A 21,957-nucleotide genomic window follows, 5' to 3' on the forward strand; every position below is an offset into this window, starting at 1 on the left:
CATATGGGAGTGACTTGTGCCAGCTTTGCCAGAGAGGTATGTAAGACATGCCCCTTAATTCTCCTGGGGTTCATTGACTAAACACCATTCATGTGGGTAACAGCAGCTTAAAGAAGAGTTGCACAAAAAGCAGTGCTTGGAGCTTGCCTTTATTTTAGTTTTAGGATTTTTAATTACATGTTCCTATAAGCATCTGTTTATCATATGGATTTTTATATCCATCATACGCTATAAATGTGTTTGTACTCTTGAAAAGCAAAATGCATATATTTTTATACAGCGCTAACCTAGTAATGTACAGTTATAAATGGAGGGTTGACGAAAAAGGTGTACATTTAAGATATGGCATGGTAGGGGGTCGGGCCGCCAGCCTGTGCTAGCGGAGGGTCCTAGGCATTTTTGGCAAATGCTATGGCCTCTTCTGCTCTGATGCATCCTGGGTATTCTCTAACCCATTCCTGATCTGAAGGAGGGCCAGAGCTTCTCTCTTTGAAAACCCCCCCGTTGTTCCAGAAGGGTGGGCGGGTAGCAAAAGAAGGCCTGTTTTTTTATGCCAACATGCGGGACAACCAGGTCTCCGGCCTGGCGGTGGCGAGTCTCCTACGTGTGCGTGGACTGCCAGAATTGGAGAGTTGCGCATCGAGGTAGGCTGGTGTATGGGTGTTCGGCCCCCTTCCATGTGGCACTGGCTCTCTGGAACACCCTTTTAGCCGGGATGAGCACCCAATGTGATTGTTTTAGGAAGGGGGAGATAGGGTGAATTTGTTTTTAGTTGCGCCGCAGCGTGCTGGACTACTTTCATATAAATTCCAATCAACATTACCAGTTGGAAACCTTTCTTAGTATATCTCCCTGAACTGAAGCAGCCCTGTGATTGCTAGGCACTAGCAAACTATACATGTCCTTTTGAAAGTTACTTTTCCAAATGTCTGGCAGTAAATATTGTGGTCTGATGGACATGTTCTGAGGTACCAACTTGCCTTTGAAAGACATCAACTCTTCAAACTTAGCTGAACTGCCCTAAATTCAATTATATTCTTTTGGAAAATGTTCGCCTCTGAAAGTGGTGGTCCATCCTTACCCAGCTGCACCCATTTAATCGGACACACATCTGTTCTTGTGCTTCCTAGTACCAGCGGATCCTTCCGGATTTACACTGACGGGTTACCGTCCTCCTCGCTCCTCATCTGAACAAAACTCCTATTTTGATCTCCGTTCCCCACTTCAACCAACAGAGTTTAAATTCCCAAGCCGAAGCCTGCATCTGTACCACCGCCATCTGGGTGAGTACGTTGAGAGCCCCCGTGCTAAGGCACAATACGTGCACCAACACCTGGTGGCGCGGGAGAAAGATCTGGAACACAGACGCGTGGGCACAATGGCGAAGGCCTTATGGCGATATCCCCCAGACACGCGCTCTAAAACCAAGGTAGTAAATCTTTGGCCAGCGAAGAAGACCTCCTCGCTGCCGGGGTTTGGCAGCCACATCGCCATGACGCTAGATGCCAACGAAGGCCATCATTCTTTCAGCTCATCCAATCTCTTGAGCACACACTGACCTCCCCCACAACTCCAGGAGCCAGCCTTTGGCTTCCATCTTAAACTCCCCCGGATTGAATATGGTATTGTCTGCTCCCCTGATATATCCACGCTTGGCGGGGGGAGAGAAAAGGGAGCGATTTACGGCGCACTGGGGTACGCCACAAAGAAGTCTCTAAAGTTGTCACATTGCCCACCTCCCACTCAGCAACTGCAACAGGTTAATAAAGCGGACGTTGACCTCTCGTGACCAAGTTCTCTTTGTCTCCACCATATGGATATCATAGACATTTAATTGTAACGCTGTCTAATTTAATGGCCAAGCCCTCCGGAACATGTTTGTGTGTTCGGACCTTCTGCGGCAAGTGACACCGAGTGTCATGTGGCCGGGCAGCGAGGTAGTCTAAACGCTTCCATGTAAGAATGTCCCCGTAACAAAAATGTCCCCTGACAAAAAAGTCGCTGTTTCTTGTGGAGACATTGTTGCTTTGAACATGCGGGGGACTCCGCCGCAACCCCCATTTTTTTTAAAAACATTTTTTTTAATTGGAGCAGGGGACAGCCCCGCAACCCTTCTCCATACATAATGTCACCATATTTAATGTCGGCAATGGCTTTTCCCAGGGACATATTTATGGGGACATTGTTACCTGCTACCGTCTAAACCACTACATATCTCATAGTGTGTTGAACCGCTTGCATAAATGACAGCCGTCGTCGAAATAGCGCCTCCCCAAATTGTTTATAAATTGTGGCGAGGCCTAGCCCTGTAGGAGCAACAATCGCACTGTGGGGACGTTGGTCGTAGGCATCCACTCCGCTGCCCATGGCTTTGATTGTATGCCCAGGGCCCCCAGTTCCAGAATGTGTGGGCCTGTTGTTTAAGAACATCCAGCCTACCACCATAAAACACCATGCACATGGTATTATTTGACTAAGTTCCCGATCCACAAAGCTTAGCATTCAGACAGAAGGCGGCTGTAGCCAGAGGGGGAGCGGGTTGCGTGTTTGAGCTGCCTGTCAATGGCTGCTACCAGGCGTAAGGGTCACTTGATTTGTGGGTCAGTTTTGGAGCAAATTAATGATTCTCAACCTTTTGCTAAATATGCGGCTATGCCTCCCTGCTTTCCCACAGGTCCTGGTGTTAGTCAGAAGGTATTACTACAGCTTGTCAAACATGTGATCTGGGGGGTGTGCACCCTCAGAACAAGATATGATATGATATGATAGGTTATTTATAACGCGCTTAATACCCAGAGGTTTCTAAGCGCAGACCTGGGTATCGAATCTGTGTTGCTCTGTGTCGTCCTGCTTCCAAGGCGAGCGCGTTGCCCCTGAGCTATCATCCCAAAATAAATAACGATGATACTGTTGCAAGTCATTCAGGTAAATATCTTTCTGATGAGCGCACTACGGCCTTTGTGATGGCGTCCCCAACTTGATGAAATTCATGGGCACTTGGGAGGCACCCCAGAAGTAGGGTTGCCTCTTTAGGATTGGCCATCCTGGATGGGCGTCGCTTCCCTGACTCATGACAGCAGTGAATGGGATATATCTGAACTGGATCCCCCCAAGCTTCTATGGTGAAAGAGTTATCAGCAATCGAGCAAAGAACCTGTCCTCCAGCTGGGCTCGGGGCCCGATTGCGCCGCTCAGGGCCCGAGGGATGGTGAACCGGCCTCACCAATGCTGGTAGGTTGCCCACCAATAGCTAAGGGTTGTGGTTGCTCTCGAATGCCCTGCGGGCAAACTGATCATAACGCATTGGTCGGCAGGGCCTCCAACTGCACCATGCACCTCTGAGGCTCCGCCCATGTGGACAGTCGGCTGGTCCAAGTGACATGGTACAAGTCATCACCTGGGATCGGGCAGGTCTGCACAACAAATACATGCACTCTGATTGGCAAGATTCCAGAATAACTTTCATAAGCCAGCTGGACAGGTTCCTCTGGGGCAGTCAGTCATAAACGCATTCCTTTTTAAACTCTCTGGGACTCTACTGTTGCCATGACTGGAGATCTAGCGTCTCTGTAGGTATCTGGATTTCAGAAGGGCCTCAGTTTATCGGGCCACGTTTTTTCCTAATAATCACTTTACTTGCTTATTTAGTCATTTTCCACCTAGTCTGCTGTGAACAAAAATACTCAAGAAAGTGCGAACAACCATCAGCTGCCATTTTGAGTGGACACGTGCCGAAGAATGCAAATTGACATCAAGCTGCAAAATGCCCGATGCTGGCCCGGTTGCTTCTTTGCGGTACCATTTGGTGTGTGCCTTTGGCTGGATGATAGATGAAGGCGGTGATCTAGGTTTCGTTGGATGGTCAGAAGTCACATCAGCAGTAGGGTGGTTTCCCTTGAGTGCCCCGATGAGCAGAGGCTCTCTTGCCCTTCTCTCGATCACATCTGGATCATTAATGATTTGGAGACTTTGCATCAAGGCTGCCGGCTCTCAGTCCACTAGCGGCAAATCCTGTCGGCCATTTTGGATTTCCACTATGAATATTCATGAAATACATTTGAATGTGATTGGTTTTACCAGGGTTATTTGCATAGCATCTTGCCAGCCTGATAAGAGGACTTTGTGAAGGGGGTCGAGGGCCAACAGCGCGCACCCGCGCACCACGGACACGTCGTCCGGCCGATCATCTGAACATCAGACTTTACACGGCGCAGCTGTATTGTGAAACATTGAAGGATTTACACCTGCTCCCTGGCATCATTGGAGTAACTAGGATTCAACATACACAAAGAGAGGACCCCAGTCCATATTTTCGTGATCCAATATTGGCTTGTTTCCTTAGTGTGGGAGTCGGTCATATAGCATCCTGCTAACCCAGAGCATGAAAACGACAAGATCTAACCGCCACGTGTGTGAATAAGTAACAAGTAGATGGGTTCATATTTCACGCCCCCAAACCCCCTGCCAGAACACACTCATCCCTAGAATAAATGGCATTATAAACAATGTACCAGAAGGCGGGTGCCGCTGGCATACTTCTCCATTCAAGAAACGCACATCAGTTGCGTGCCCATAACTGAATATGGCATCTCCATCACATGCCAATGTTTTGTTGATTTGCTTGTGAACATCATTATGCCCGAATATTTGGAAAGCAGAATGAAGTGTCAGAGGACTGGCAAAGCAAGTTCTTGTTGGTCCTAGCTTCACAACTCTCCCAGTCTCTGTCACCCCTCTACCTGTGGCAGCGGTAACTCATCCGTAATAGGCGACAGGGCTCTGACTTTCTAATGCGGGGACACGTGGACTCCCTTTGACTGTACAAGGCCTCAACTATGCACATCTGATGGGCCATGTAAAGTTGAGAGTTTTTGCTTTCTTAGCTCAGGGGGCAACAACTCAATTGGCAGCCTACAAGCCATACACGAAAAGACACTCGACACCTCAATTCCCTACATACACACAGCATTTAATTTCCCACTGGTTTATTTGTTTGTTTGTTCTATTTATTTCTATAGCGCACCTTAACCCTGAGGTATCTGGGCGCAGAGTCAATTAGCACTAGCCAGTGGCTAGTGGCGAGTACAGTTTGCACTCTGCTTCCATGACACATTGAGAATGTGGGCGGCGGAACTGCAGAGCAAAATGAGTGCGGCGGGTGCTCCAGCACCTCCCCGTGCATGAAGCTGTCCTGGGGTGGTGAGATGCTGCTGCTCCGGCTCCAAAGCACATGTCAGGAACCAGGAAGCACTCTCTGCTTCCCATTTGCATGCGGCGTGTGACCCCCGAAGGCAATCCCAGCAGCGTGTGTGGTGTCACCTGGAGTCCTGGTGCTGGAAGTAAGAAAACAACATTCTGTATGTGTGTATGCATGTTTGCATGCAGGGGTTTGTGTCTGAGTACGTGCACGTGTGAATGTGTGCACATGTGCATGAGAGTACAGTAAGGGAGTATGTTGTAGCCTATGGGTAAGCATGTGAATGAGATTGCAGTTTGCAGGTTGTTTGGACGAGCATCTGGATGAGATAGCAGTGTTTATATTGTTTCAGTGTGTATGTGAATTAGAGAGTAGAGTGTGTATATAGTTTTGGTGTACGTGGGAAAGAGAGAGCAGTGTGCATGGTGTATGGGTGCTCATGTAAATGTGTATGAATTTGTGTCAGCTGGGGAGTAAGCCTCTGATTGGGAGGGTAGGGAGAGAGCACTGCACCGGTGCAACTAGTGTGGACATGTTTTCTTGCGTGGCATTCCTTTTTTGCCTGCATTATGGGCAATGTCAACTTGAGTGTTCTTGCAGGGAGATTCGGGGGGCAGGTAAGTTGGGGCAGGCAGCAGAGACATGATTTCTTACAGGGAACATAGCATTTGTTCTAGCATTATGGTGAAGGTCAACTTGATGAGGGTTGTTACATGGGGGTGGGAGAGCTATATTGGTGAAGGCAGCATGGTCTTGTTTTCTTACATTGTGGGCATTGCATTTTTACTGGCTTTATGGGGGAAAATATACATGAGTGTTTTTACATTGGCTCAGCCAGACTGGATATGTTTTCATATAGTGGTGTGGAACTTTTCACTGGAATCATGGGCAAAGCAAACATAAGGAGTTTTCTTACATGACGATACAAGCCTACATTTGTGCAGCCACTACTGACATGTTGACTTACAGTGGCAATGGTACTTTTTACTGGTATTCTGGTCAAAGTAAAAAGGACTGTTTATGTAGTGATCCTGGCAAATATTGGCACAACCAGTATGGGCATGTTTTCCTGTAGCAGCATTGTTGGCTTTATGGTAAAAGCAAAGATGAATATGTACTTAGGTTGGGGTCATGGCATATATTGGAACAGTCGGAATGGACTTTTGGACACAGAAGAAGTGGAACATAGCAGAATACTGGCATATATTGAGGGCAAAAGCATCATGAAAATTAATTAAGAGGAAAATGCTTCCGTGCTCTGTTGGTGACATGGCTATTTCCATATGCAACCCTCATTACAAAGCGGATTGCAAACTCTGTGGTTGGATTTTTAATCCTCTCTTTTAAAGAAAGTGTGCTGACAAATGCACTGTTTTAACCGAGAGGCATTGCTAGGGTGGGGGGAGGGGGTCTATAGCCCCTGGTCTTTTGGATGTAGCCCTGGATAGAATCTCAGGAGCTACATCCAAAAGGCCAGCTATCCCCCAGTCCTGACAGTTCCGACATTAGGGTACCCCAGGTCTTTTCCAGACCTAGCAAGACCCCTGTAAAAACGATGAAAGAGGCATAAACCCCGACTTTCCCCTGGATGGCTGGGTCTCCCACCTACGCTTGGTTGCTTGTACACAATCATGGGAAACGTGTGTGCCCATCCAGTTAAAATATTGCCCAGACGCCATAAATTGGAGACTGCATCAGGTGGATGAGACTGTAGTTAATAGTTTTACCCACTTTGCCTCGTAGCCTCTTGGCTGGTGGAGCCAGGTTGCTCATATTGTCATTATACTGGTAACTGGGTATGGCGTAAACATGCAAAATAACTCACTCCAGTGAAGAAAGGGAACGGGGGTGGGGGGTTTGGTGGAGGAAGACGAGTGAGCTTAGCATTAAGGAGAACAATTATCAAACTGAAGGAAAATGGGAGCAAAATTAGCAACTTTCAAATTGCCCCTCACCCAAACAGTATATGGGTGTTGAGGTTAAGGGGTAGGGGGTGATATATGGGCCGAGGGATGTTTAGGGAACCCCCCAAATGAAGGGCAATGCAGTGAAAGCAGGAGGTGGTGAGAAAATGAATCCAATGTGCTTTGTGGGGAAACAGGCAGATCCTGCACCAGTTCCCCCACTGACCTACGAGCACTCGCTGCATAATCAGTCTTTAGCTGGACACCGAGAGAGTTCCTGGGGAAAGCCGGTCTGTTCCAGGGGTTACGTTGCAGCGCTTCTTTAAACATTTCAGCGTCCTCAAGGTGTTATACTTCTGGTTCTTGTGTATTTGAAAGGTGTTGACCTTGTGGGGACAAGAGTCTAGGACGGATTGGATGTCGCAATGATCTGTATTAAGCGTTAGTGTATAGGACTCTATCTATTTCTATGCATAACCAAAGTTCCATAAGGTAATAACAATGGTGGTAGAGAATGTGATGGCCTTTGCTAACTTCTCAAAAATCATGGCCTCCACTGGTCCTGCAAGATGACCTTCAGGAACTTCTCCTATGTGACGGCCTCTGCTAACTTCTCAAAAAACATGGCCTCCACTGGTCCTGCAAGATGACCTTCAGGAACTTCTCCTATGTGACGGCATCTGCTAACTTCTCAAAAAACATGGCCTCGACTGGTCCTACAAGATGACCTTCACAAACTTCTCCTATGTGACAGCTTCCACTTACTTCACTCATACAATGGCCTCAACTATTCTCTCCTTTCTAGATTCTGTACCCTTCACTCACCCGAGAAGGCATGGGGGGCAGGCCCCTGACAAACGCTATGCGCTGGCTGGCTGGAGGAGCCATGGAAGGCTTTCACCTGCAAGGCCCCCTTGATCTGACACCATTCACAAAGAGCAAAGCTCTCTGACCCAGGGTAAGCATGTTTTCCTTACTTTCCTTTGCTCCCTTCATGAAGTAAAGTGCAGTAGCAACACTACTTGGAAACATCACCAAATATTGATTATTGCTTAATATAAATCTGAAACACCCATTGATACTGACAAGACCAAAACCAACCGCAGCTGGAAACCAGGTCAGCGTCTATCATTTGAGGATACATGCAAGCTGACACATGTCCAAATTCAATCGAATGTCGAAGAACCAGCCCAGAAGCATCTCTTGTCACAGGCAATCCCGCCCCCACCAAGCTTCTCTCTCTTACAACGGGCATGGCTTGGGCTATCTGCAGTGCTCCTGCCTTGCTCACTAGCCATCCGTGGAAGCACAGCGAGTAGACATCATGAGAAGATCACCAGTCACAGTGAATGAGAAAGGCTGCGCTCAACAGGCATAGAGGTGAATGCCATCAGCACTCAGGGGCCTATGGCCATTGTATCCCTTTCTGAAAGATTAAGAGTTTTGCATCTTCACTGCTGCCACTGTCATGCTTCAGAGCCAGTCATGGGCCAGAGTCTTCCTCGGCCTCTATGATTGTCGATAGCCAAGTACTGGGGCGATATTCAAACCTTGCCACCATGGATCACAGTGGTTGGCTTCCCCTTCTTTGAGATTTGGAAGCGATTGGGGGGGGAGGAGTTCCTGAATGATCTGCTCTATTCTGCAGGGCAGGCAACACATGAACATTGGCCTCAATCGCTCTTATAGAGTCAAGCACTGAACCAACCATTTCTTTCCCTGTTATCCTCTTCAATGCATGTCAGACCCTTGTATCTGCAGTGCCATCAGCATGCAGACCACGCAGAGGTGGTCCTATTCCAGGGTAGTCCCTGACCTACTCTCACAGAAAAGCCATCAGATCTTACACATCTGAACCCATAGCAATCTCTGCTCATGCTATATACAGATGGGGCGCTTTTAAAGACTGGAGGGGGGTGTCTGTACTTCTGCTCTCTATATGGTAGAGGAGAGGCAGAGAGGACCCCAGCCAAGATTCTCTATTATTGGTATGTGGTCGAGCAATCAAGGCCTAGCTTCTCAGGAGGTGATTCAGGCTGGTTCTTAAGTACAGTGCAGTCCCCGAACCCCCACAAAGGAATGTCCACACACTGTATTAGTTAAAACACAGTCTTTATATAATTAATATTCAGGGTTATGTACAATATCACGATAACTCACTTTGTACTCGGTCCCTACCGTTAAACACAGTTCTGTGTGGAGATCCCCCCACCTGGGCAACCTGTAAAGTAATGATATATCACAAGCCCAGTCCATATATTGTTCAAAAGAGACTTTCCAATAGTTCTGCAACCCCAAAGTACCTGGCGTTGTAGCGTTCCACATCGGGGAATCAACGGCCCTTCTTGAGTGTCCTCCTTTTAAGGCAGGAGTCAGGGGTCGTCGAACGTCCTATGGAGAACAGGGTGATCTACGACAGTGAAGTGGCAGCTTCGTTCCTAGCGGTGCTCGTTGACGGGGAAGCGTAAACGTCCTGCCAGGAAGAGGCGTGCGGGGCACCTCAATGTCGATGGTTCTGGACCGCAAAGAGTTTGAAGAACTGTGGCCCAGCAAGGGCGTCGAGTTGTCAGCATCTCTGTGGTCTTTGGGTGGTGGGAAACCCACCGTTGGATGCTCCTCAGCACGTCGACGATCGGGCCTTCTCCAGCAGGATAAAACAGCGGCGATGCAGACGAGGGCATTCTTGGATTTGAAAGTTCTTAGGCAAACGGGAGCACGGCGGCTCCGGTCGGTGACGGTGGCCGTCGACAGTGGCAGACAACAGTCCGGGCACTTCTCCTTGGGATTCTGCGGCAGTCCCTGTCTCGGGTCGGCAGCCAGTCGAAGGTCTGTCTACCAGGGAACTTTGGCAAAGATCAGCTGGTGCACAATGGTCCCTCATAGCTCGGGAAGAGGGCTCCTTACCAGGTCCTCTCTGGGTCAGTCCTTGGAGACACAGCAGCTTTCAGATTGTGAAGGATAGCAACAGCAACGGCTTCGAGGTTAAGCTTCAGTTTCACTCCAGTTACTCGTCGTAGTGGACTTCAGCTTCTGAACATAAATTCTAGCAGTGAGAGGCCCCCAGATATACTGTTGATCTCCCATTCATTCCGCTGGGTCATACTCAAGCATCCAATCACGGCGAAGGGCATTCATGCAGGCAGGCAGCCAATCAAGCACACAGTGCATTCAGGCCATTCACTTCTCTCCAGACACTCACAACAAGTTATGTGTATTGGGACAAGTACACAGCCATTCAACACTCCACATTGCATTCATACCAGTTTAGGGCAGGGCTCTCTCAGTTATTGTGTCAAACAACAGATACTAGACACCCACAACACAGAATGTGTGTTTGTCGCACACTTCATTCATCCAGGTCCCACCCACAGGCGTACCCACAACATACGGTCGTTGGGAAGGCTCCAGCCCGTCTGGTCAGAACCTTCCCACACTACCATGTATGGAACTTCCACCCAACAGCCAGCTAGGGGGAAGGGACAGAGTCAGGGCTTCCTGGGACTTTCGGGAAGATCAAGGTAACAGGTGATGGAGGGCAAGAGGCCACGATGACCATCTTGCCTCCTTCAGGAATCTACTGATTCCAATGACAGGGCCTGGGCATCCCAAAATGGAGGACGCTCAGGGCACTGGTCAATTCAGCACGGAGCTGCCACCAGCCCGTACCCTGCTCTCTGGGCCACACAAAGGTGCCCAAAAACATACACTAGGGGCACAGGGTTGTACCCCTACCCATGGGTGCCATAAGGGTCTCCCATGGGTCTGTTCACCAAAACCAAAGGAGAGAGCTGCACCTCCAGGAGTCCCACATGAACTCCTGCGTGGAAAACACATCAGAGCACACAATAAAAGACAGTAAAGGACAAGGATACGGAGGCCCTGTCCCTCCGATGCATTTCCAGCATCACAGCGCTAACTAATACTGGTAGTCAATTAGAATCAGGAGAAATATGGAGCAAAGGGAAAAGCCTCTGAAATAATGTAGACTCTACTCTCAAAGAACATCTCGTCAGTCGATGGTTGCTCAACTCAATCCTTCTGCCCCTCTGAGCGCGCCTCTCTTCTTTTCTGTGGGACTCCTTGTAAGCCACTTAAAGTGGGTTATGATGAAACAAATGCAACCCAACATGAATCAGAATAGCTGTCCTCCTCCACAATCCTCCCGAAGATGCCTTTGCATCTTCAACCCTTCCCTCGGTCTCCCTCCTCATCAAACATCCTTTAAATGGAAGGCTTAGTCCAGCACAAAAGGCCTGAAGTGGGGTAGGAGCTGGAGGCGCAGAATGGACCGGAAACAAGGAAAAATGTAACAAAGGTCATTAAGGAAACGATAGAATGCTTCTCGTCTCCGGCATTGGCCGGCCACACCGAAGTTGGGAACAAGGAAACACAACTGCAGCAACACATCGATGCCAACAATCTCCTCTAAATCTACCAATCTGGATTCGGACCCAGATGCAGCACAGACACAGCAACCATACAGGTGGTCTATGATGCCCCCAACATCCTTGACGACGGCCACCCATGTCTCTTGGTTCTACTCAACCTCTCGGACGCTTTCGACAGAGTAGGCCACCAGGCGCATACGGATGCCCTACATCGGCACATGGGGATCAGCAACCTTGTCCTACACTGGTTCAAGTCCTACCTCACCAACCGCAAGCAGTTTGATCAGATGGACACCTCTAGATCGCCAATGCTACCTGTCACCCATGGAGTCCCACAGGGTTCCAATCTCTCCCCAGTGATGTTCAATCTATAAATGGAGCCGCTGGGTGCCCTGCTAGTTACACACAACATCTACATTCACCAATATGCCAATGACACACAGCTATACCTCAATATCGACTCCATCAAGGACATCCTTCGGCTCAAAACCTGCCTCTCGCTGATCCAGTCTTGGATAGTCATACTTGAAGCTCAACCCTTCCTACACCGAATTCCTACTCCTCACTAACAATACCAAATACCCAGACATACAGTCCTGGCAATCAACCATGAACTCTGAGGGCTTCACACCCGAGCTCACATCCTGTGCCAAGTCCCTCAGGTTCCACATCAACAAACACTTCTCCTTCAAGACACACATAGCTAAGAAAACTCAGACAATTTGGTATCAGCTCTCCCTGCGGCGGAAAGTCAAGCCCTTCCTCCCTCTGGACAGCTTTAGATCCACCGTTAAAGCATTCTTCCTATCCCATTTGGATGGGGGCAATGCACTCCTCAAAGGTCTCCAGTCATCCTCTCTTCTGCCCCTGAGAAGTGTCCTACACGCGGCCACACGCCTCATCAAGATTCTATGCAGCTACAACCACATCACCCCAGCCCTGATCGACCCTCACTGGCTTCCACTGCACGTACAAAATCATCTTCAAGTCTTGCTGCATCATCTATAAGGCAGTCACCATCAAGTCACCGAGCTACCTTGCGGAAAAACTCTTCATCTCTGGCGGACAGCTCATCCCCAGAAGCCAGGACATGTGCAGACTTGAAATCCGCTGCTGCAAAAAGGTAAGGACCAGAAAACAAGTCTTCTCTTCCTATGCACCAAGACTATGGAACCTCCCCCTGTCAGCATCAGACTCGCCCCCCACCCTCCTAAAATTCAGAAAAGAACTCAAGACCCACCTCTTCAAGGAGTCTCCCCTTCTCAACACCTAGGCCATCAAGTCGCCCCTCGCGCCACCTGGCTAACTATAGGCCGCCCGCCCCTCTCTTCCCCGCCACCCGGTACAGCTGTACCTCTTCTCTGTGCCCCTCTGTATCCCATCCCCGCTGTATAGCTGTTCTGTTGTTACCACTGACAAGTGCTATGTTATGCATCTGTAATGTTGTATACCTCTGTAAAGCGCTCTGTTATGTATCTGTATTGGTGTATACCTCTGTAAAGCGCACGTTATGTATCTGTATTGGGGTATACCTCTGGAAAGCGCTTCGTTATGTATCTGTATTGGTGTATACCTCTGGAAAGCGCTCTGTTATGTATCTGTATTGGTGTATACCTCTGTAAAGCGCTCCGTTATGTATCTGTATTGGTGTACACCTCTGTAAAGCGCACCGTTATGTATCTGTATTGGTGTACACCTCTGTAAAGCGCTCCGTTATGTATCTGTATTGGTGTACACCTCTGTAAAGCGCTCCGTTATGTATCTGTATTGGTGTACACCTCTGTAAAGCGCCCCGTTATGTATCTGTATTGGTGTACACCTATGTAAAGCGCTCCGTTATGTATCTGTATTGGTGTACACCTCTGTAAAGCGCTCCGTTATGCATCTGTATTGGTGTACAACTCTGTAAAGCGCTCCGTTATGTATCTGTATTGGTGTACACCTCTGTAAAGCGCTCCGTTATGCATCTGTATTGGTGTACACCTCTGTAAAGCACTCCGTTATGTATCTGTATTGGTGTACACCTCTGTAAAGCGCTCCGGAATGCATCTGTATTGGTGTACACCTCCGTAAAGCGCTCCGTTATGTATCTGTAAAGCACTCCGTTATGCATCTGTATTGGTGTACACCTCGGTAAAGCGCTCCGTTATGCATCTGTATTGGTGTACACCTCTGTAAAGCGCTCCGTTATGTATCTGTATTGGTGTACACCTCTGTAAAGCGCTCCGTTATGTATCTGTATTGGTGTACACCTCTGTAAAGCGCTCCGTTATGCGTCTGTATTGGTGTACACCTCTGTAAAGCGCTCCGTTATGCGTCTGTATTGGTGTATACCTCTGTAAAGCGCTCCGTTATGCGTCTGTATTGGTGTATAGCGTCTGTATTGGTGTATACCTCTGTAAAGCGCTCCGTTATGCGTCTGTATTGGTGTATACCTCTGTAAAGCGTTATGCGTCTGTATTGGTGTACACCTCTGTAAAGTGCTCCGTTATGTGTCTGAATTGGTGTATACCTCTGTAAAGCGCTCCGTTATATGTCTCTATTGGTGTGTACCTCTGTAAAGCGCTCCGTTATGCGTCTGTATTGGTGTACACCTCTGTAAAGCGCTCCGTTATGCGTCTGTAATGTTGTACACCTCTGTAAAGTGCTCCGTTATGTGTCTGTATTAGTGTATACCTCTGTAAAGCGCTCCGTTATGTGTCTCTATTGGTGTATACCTCTGTAAAGCGCTCCGTTATGCATCTGTACTGGTGTACACCTCTGTAAAGCGCTCCGTTATGTATCTGTATTGGTGTACACCTCTGTAAAGCGCTCCGTTATGCATCTGTATTGGTGTATACCTCTGTAAAGCGCTCCGTTATACATCTGTATTGGTGTACACCTCTGTAAAGCGCTCCGTTATGCATCTGCATTGGTGTATACCTCTGTAAAGCGCTCCGTTATACACCTCTGTAAAACGCCTCTGTAAAGCACTCCGTTGTGTATCTGTATTGGTGTACACCTCTGTAAAGCGCTCCGTTGTGTATCTCTATTGGTGTACACTTCTGTAAAGCGCTCCGTTGTGTATATGTATTGGTGTACACCTCTGTAAAGCGCTCCGTTATGTATCTGTATTGGTGTATACCTCTGTAAAGCGCTCCGTTATGTATCTGTATTGGTGTATACCTCTGTAAAGCGCTCTGTTATGCATCTGTATTGGTGTACACCTCTGTAAAGCGCTCCGTTATGCATCTGTATTGGTGTATACCTCTGTAAAGCGTTATGCGTCTGTATTGGTGTACACCTCTGTAAAGTGCTCCGTTATGTGTCTGAATTGGTGTATACCTCTGTAAAGCGCTCCGTTATATGTCTCTATTGGTGTGTACCTCTGTAAAGCGCTCCGTTATGCGTCTGTATTGGTGTACACCTCTGTAAAGCGCTCCGTTATGCGTCTGTAATGTTGTACACCTCTGTAAAGTGCTCCGTTATGTGTCTGTATTAGTGTATACCTCTGTAAAGCGCTCCGTTATGTGTCTCTATTGGTGTATAACTCTGTAAAGCGCTCCGTTATGCATCTGTACTGGTGTACACCTCTGTAAAGCGCTCCGTTATGTATCTGTATTGGTGTACACCTCTGTAAAGCGCTCCGTTATGCATCTATATTGGTGTATACCTCTGTAAAGCGCTCCGTTATGCATCTGTATTGGTGTACACCTCTGTAAAGCGCTCCGTTATGCATCTGCATTGGTGTATACCTCTGTAAAGCGCTCCGTTATACACCTCTGTAAAACGCCTCTGTAAAGCACTCCGTTGTGTATCTGTATTGGTGTACACCTCTGTAAAGCGCTCCGTTGTGTATCTGTATTGGTGTACACTTCTGTAAAGCGCTCCGTTGTGTATATGTATTGGTGTACACCTCTGTAAAGCGCTCCGTTATGTATCTGTATTGGTGTATACCTCTGTAAAGCGCTCCGTTATGTATCTGTATTGGTGTATACCTCTGTAAAGCGCTCCGTTATGCATCTGTATTGGTGTACACCTCTGTAAAGCGCTCCGTTATGCATCTGTATTGGTGTACACCTCTGTAAAGCGCTCCGTTATGTATCTGTATTGCTGTACACCTCTGTAAAGCGCTCCGTTATGTATCTGTATTGGTGTACACCTCTGTAAAGCACTCCGTTATGCATCTGTATTGGTGTACACCTCTGTAAAGCGCTCCGTTATGCGTCTGTATTGGTGTATACCTCTGTAAAGCGCTCCGTTATGCGTCTGTATTGGTGTACACCTCTGTAAAGCGCTCCGTTATGCGTCTGTATTGGTGTATACCTCTGTAAAGCGCTCCGTTATGCATCTGTATTGCTGTACACCTCTGTAAAGCGCTCCGTTATGCGTCTGTAATTTTGTACACCTCTGTAAAGCGCTCCGTTATGCGACTGTATTGGTGTATACCTCTGTAAAGCGCTCCGTTATGTGTCTCTATTGGTGTATACCTCTGTAAAGCGCTCCCTTATGCATCTGTAATGTTGTACACCTCTGTAAAGCGCTCCGTTATGCACCTGTATTGGTGTACACCTCTGTAAAGTGCTCCGTTATGCATCTGTATTGGTGTACACCTCTGTAAAGCGCTCCGTTATGTATCTGTATTGGTGTATACCTCCGTAAAGCGCTCTGTTATGTATCTGTATTGGTGTACACCTCTGTAAAGCGCTCCGTTATGTATCTGTATTGGTGTATACCTCTGTAAGGCGCTCCGTTATGTATCTGTATTGGTGTATACCTCTATAAAGCGCTCCGTTATGTATCTGTATTGGTGTACACCTCTGTAAAGCGCTCCGTTATGCATCTGTATTGGTGTACACCTCTGTAAAGCACTCCGTTATGTATATGTATTGGTGTGTACCTCTGTAAAGCGCTCCGTTATGTATATGTATTGGTGTGTACCTCTGTAAAGTGCTCCGTTATGTATCTGTATCGGTGTACACCTCTGTAAAGCGCTCCGTTATGCATCTGTATTGGTGTACACCCCTGTAAAGCGCTCCGTTATGCATCTGTATTGGTGTACACCTCTGTAAAGCGCTCCGTTATGTATCTGTATTGGTGTATACCTCTGTAAAGCGCTCCGTTATGCATCTGTACTGGTGTACACCTCTGTAAAGTGCTCCGTTATGTATCTGTATTGGTGTATACCTCTGTAAAGTGCTCCGTTATGCATCTGTATTGGTGTGTACCTCTGTTAAGTGCTCCGTTATGTATCTGTATTGGTGTATACCTTTGTAAAGCGCTCCGTTATACACCTCTGGAAAGCGCTCCGTTATGCATCTGTATTGGTGTAAACCTCTGTAAGGCGCTCCGTTATGTATCTGCATTGCTGTATACCTCTGTAAAGCGCTCTGTTATGTATCTGTATTGGTGTATACCTCTGTAAAGCGCTCTGTTATGTATCTGTATTGGTGTACACCTCTGTAAAGCGCTCCGTTATGTATCTGTATTGGTGTACACCTCTGTAAAGCGCTCCGTTATGTGTCTGTATTGGTGTATACCTCTGTAAAGCACTCCGTTATGTGTCTGTATTGGTGTGTACCTCTGTAAAGCGCTCCGTTATGTGTCTATATTGGTGTGTACCTCTGTAAAGCGCTCCGTTGTGCATCTGTATTGGTGTACACCTCTGTAAAGCACTCCGTTATGCGTCTGTAATGTTGTACACCTCTGTAAAGCGCTCCGTTATGAGTCTCTATTGGTGTATACCTCTGGAAAGCGCTCCGTTATGCATCTGTAATGTTGTACACCTCTGTAAAGCGCTCCGTTATGCATCTGTATTGGTGTACACCTCTGTGAGGCGCTCCGTTATGCGTCTGTGTTAGTGTACACCCCTGTGAGGCGCTCCGTTATGCGTCTGTATTGGTGTAGACCCCTGTAAGGCGCTCCGTTATGCGTCTGTATTGGTGTACACCTCTGTAAGGCGCTCCGTTATGCGTCTGTATTGCTGTACACCTCTGTAAAGCGCTCCGTTATGCGTCTGTATTGGTGTACACCTCTGTAAAGCGCTCCGTTATGCGTCTGTATTGGTGTACACCTCTGTAAAGCGCTCCGTTATGCGTCTGTATTGGTGTACACCTCTGTAAAGCGCTCCGTTATGCATCTGTATTGGTGTACACCTCTGTAAAGCGCTCCGTTATGCATCTGTATTGGTGTACACCTCTGTAAAGCGCTCCGTTATGCATCTGTATTGGTGTACACCCCTGTAAAGCGCTCCGTTATGCATCTGTATTGGTGTACACCCCTGTAAAGCGCTCCGTTATGCATCTGTATTGGTGTACACCCCTGTAAAGCGTTCCTTTTTGCGTCTGTATTGGTGTACACCTCTGCAAAGCGCTCCGTTATGCGTCTGTATTGGTGTACACCTCTGTAAAGCGCTCCGTTATGCGTCTGTATTGGTGTACACCTCTGTAAGGCGCTCCGTTATGCGTCTGTATTGGTGTACACCTCTGTAAGGCGCTCCGTTATGCGTCTGTATTGGTGTACACCTCTGTAAAGCGCTCCGTTATGCGTCTGTAATGTTGTACACCTCTGTAAAGCGCTCCGTTACGCATCTGTATTGGTGTGTACCTCTGTAAAGCGCTCCGTTACGCATCTGTATTGGTGTACACCTCTGTAAGGAGCTCCGTTATGTATCTGTATTGGTGTACATCTTTGTAAGGCGCTCCGTTATGTATCTGTATTGGTGTACACCTCTGTAAGGCGCTCCGTTATGTATCTGTATTGGTGTACACCTCTGTAAGGCGCTCCGTTATGCATCTGTATTGGTGTACACCTCTGTAAGGCGCTCCGTTATGCATCTATATTGGTGTACACCTCTGTAAAGCGCTCCGTTATGCATCTGTATTGGTGTATACCTCTGTAAAGCGGTAAAGCGCTCCGTTATGCGTCTGTAATGTTGTACACCTCTGTAAAGCGCTCTGTTATGCGTCTGTATTGCTGTACACCTCTGTAAGGCGCTCCGTTATGCGTCTGTATTGGTGTACACCTCTGTAAAGCGCTCCGTTATGCGTCTGTATTGGTGTACACCTCTGTAAAGCGCTCCATTAATGCGTCTGTAATGTTGTACACCTCTGTAAAGCGCTCCGTTATGCATCTGTATTGGTGTACACCTCTGTAAAGCGCTCCGTTATGCATCTGTATTGGTGTACACCTCTGTAAAGCGCTCCGTTATGCATCTGTATTGGTGTGTACCTCTGTAAAGCGCTCCGTTATGCATCTGTATTGGTGTACACCCCTGTAAAGCGCTCTGTTATGCATCTGTATTGGTGTACACCCCTGTAAAGCGCTCCGTTATGCATCTGTATTGGTGTACACCCCTGTAAAGCGCTCCGTTTTGCATCTGTATTTGTGTACACCTCTGTAAAGCGCTCCGTTATGCATCTGTATTGGTGTACACCTCTGTAAAGCGCTCCGTTATGCGTCTGTATTGGTGTACACATCTGTAAGGCGCTCCGTTATGCGTCTGTATTGGTGTACACCTCTGTAAGGCGCTCCGTTATGCATCTGTATTGGTGTACACCTCTGTAAAGCGCTCTGTTACGCGTCTGTAATGTTGTACACCTCTGTAAAGCGCTCCGTTATGCATCTGTATTGGTGTGTACCTCTGTAAAGCGCTCCGTTATGCATCTGTATTGGTGTACACCTCTGTAAGGTGCTCCGTTATGTATCTGTATTGGTGTACATCTCTGTAAGGCGCTCCGTTATGTATCTGTATTGGTGTACACCTCTGTAAGGCGCTCCGTTATGTATCTGTATTGGTGTACACCTCTGTAAGGCGCTCCGTTATGCATCTGTATTGGTGTGTACCTCTGTAAAGCGCTCCGTTATGCATCTGTATTGGTGTACACCTCTGTAAGGTGCTCCGTTATGTATCTGTATTGGTGTACATCTCTGTAAGGCGCTCCGTTATGCATCTGTATTGGTGTACACCTCTGTAAAGCGCTCCGTTATGCATCTGTATTGGTGTACACCTCTGTAAAGCGCTCCGTCATGCATCTGTATTGGTGTACACCTCTGTAAAGCGCTCCGTTATGCATCTGTATTGGTGTACACCTCTGTAAAGCACTCCGTTATGCATCTGTATTGGTGTACACCTCTGTAAGGCGCTCCGTTATGCATCTGTATTGGTGTATACCTCTGTATGGCGCTCCGTTATGCATCTGTATTGGTGTATACCTCTGTAAAGCGCTCCATTATGCATCTGTATTATTGTACAGCTCTGTAAAGCGCTCCGTTATGTATCTGTATTGGTGTGCACCTCTGTAAAGCGCTCCTTTATGTATCTGTATTGGTGTGCACCTCTGTAAAGCGCTCCGTTATGCATCTGCATTGGTGTGCACCTCTGTAAAGCGCTCCGTTATGCATCTGCATTGGTGTACACCTCTGTAAAGCGCTCCGTTATGTATCTGTATTGGTGTACACCTCTGTAAAGCGCTCCGTTATGTATCTGTAATGGTGTACACCCCTGTAAAGCGCTCCGTTATGTATCTGTATTGGTGTACACCCCTGTAAAGTGCTCCGTTATGCCTCTGTATTGGTGTACACCTCTGTAAAGCGCTCTGTTATGTATCTGTATTGGTGTACACCTCTGTAAAGCGCTCCGTTATGTATCTGTATTTAAGGCGCTCCGTTATGCATCTGTATTGGTGTACACCTCTGTAAGGCGCTCCGTTATGCGTCTGTATTGGTGTACACCTCTGTAAAGCGCTCCGTTATGCGTCTGTATTGGTGTACACCTCTGTAAAGCGCTCCGTTATGCGTCTGTATTGGTGTACACCTCTGTAAAGTGCTCCGTTATGCGTCTGTAATGTTGTACACCTCTGTAAAGTGCTCCGTTATGTGTCTGTATTAGTGTATACCTCTGTAAAGCGCTCCGTTATGTGTCTCTATTGGTGTATACCTCTGTAAAGCGCTCCGTTATGCATCTGTACTGGTGTACACCTCTGTAAAGCGCTCCGCTATGTATCTGTATTGGTGTACACCTCTGTAAAGCGCTCCGTTATGCATCTGTATTGGTGTATACCTCTGTAAAGCGCTCCGTTATGCATCTGTATTGGTGTACACCTCTGTAAAGCGCTCCGTTATGCATCTGCATTGGTGTATACCTCTGTAAAGCGCTCCGTTATACACCTCTGTAAAACGCCTCTGTAAAGCACTCCGTTGTGTATCTGTATTGGTGTACACCTCTGTAAAGCGCTCCGTTGTGTATCTCTATTGGTGTACACTTCTGTAAAGCGCTCCGTTGTGTATATGTATTGGTGTACACCTCTGTAAAGCGCTCCGTTATGTATCTGTATTGGTGTATACCTCTGTAAAGCGCTCCGCTATGTATCTGTATTGGTGTATACCTCTGTAAAGCGCTCCGTTATGCATCTCTATTGGTGTACACCTCTGTAAAGCGCTCCGTTATGCATCTGTATTGGTGTATACCTCTGTAAAGCGTTATGCGTCTGTATTGGTGTACACCTCTGTAAAGTGCTCCGTTATGTGTCTGAATTGGTGTATACCTCTGTAAAGCGCTCCGTTATATGTCTCTATTGGTGTGTACCTCTGTAAAGCGCTCCGTTATGCATCTGTATTGGTGTACACCTCTGTAAAGCGCTCCGTTATGCGTCTGTAATGTTGTACACCTCTGTAAAGTGCTCCGTTATGTGTCTGTATTAGTGTATACCTCTGTAAAGCGCTCCGTTATGTGTCTCTATTGGTGTATACCTCTGTAAAGCGCTCCGTTATGCATCTGTACTGGTGTACACCTCTGTAAAGCGCTCCGTTATGTATCTGTATTGGTGTACACCTCTGTAAAGCACTCCGTTATGCATCTGTATTGGTGTATACCTCTGTAAAGCGCTCCGTTATGCATCTGTATTGGTGTACACCTCTGTAAAGCGCTCCGTTATGCATCTGCATTGGTGTATACCTCTGTAAAGCGCTCCGTTATACACCTCTGTAAAACGCCTCTGTAAAGCACTCCGTTGTGTATCTGTATTGGTGTACACCTCTGTAAAGCGCTCCGTTGTGTATCTGTATTGGTGTACACTTCTGTAAAGCGCTCCGTTGTGTATATGTATTGGTGTACACCTCTGTAAAGCGCTCCGTTATGTATCTGTATTGGTGTATACCTCTGTAAAGCGCTCCGTTATGTATCTGTATTGGTGTATACCTCTGTAAAGCGCTCCGTTATGCATCTGTATTGGTGTACACCTCTGTAAAGCGCTCCGTTATGCATCTGTATTGGTGTACACCTCTGTAAAGCGCTCCGTTATGTATCTGTATTGCTGTACACCTCTGTAAAGCGCTCCGTTATGTATCTGTATTGGTGTACACCTCTGTAAAGCGCTCCGTTATGCATCTGTATTGGTGTACACCTCTGTAAAGCGCTCCGTTATGCGTCTGTATTGGTGTATACCTCTGTAAAGCGCTCCGTTATGCGTCTGTATTGGTGTACACCTCT

Source organism: Ambystoma mexicanum, chromosome 14 (assembly GCF_040938575.1).
Source record: "Ambystoma mexicanum isolate Mex_15411 chromosome 14, UKY_AmexF1_1, whole genome shotgun sequence".
Lineage (NCBI taxonomy): Eukaryota > Metazoa > Chordata > Amphibia > Caudata > Ambystomatidae > Ambystoma > Ambystoma mexicanum.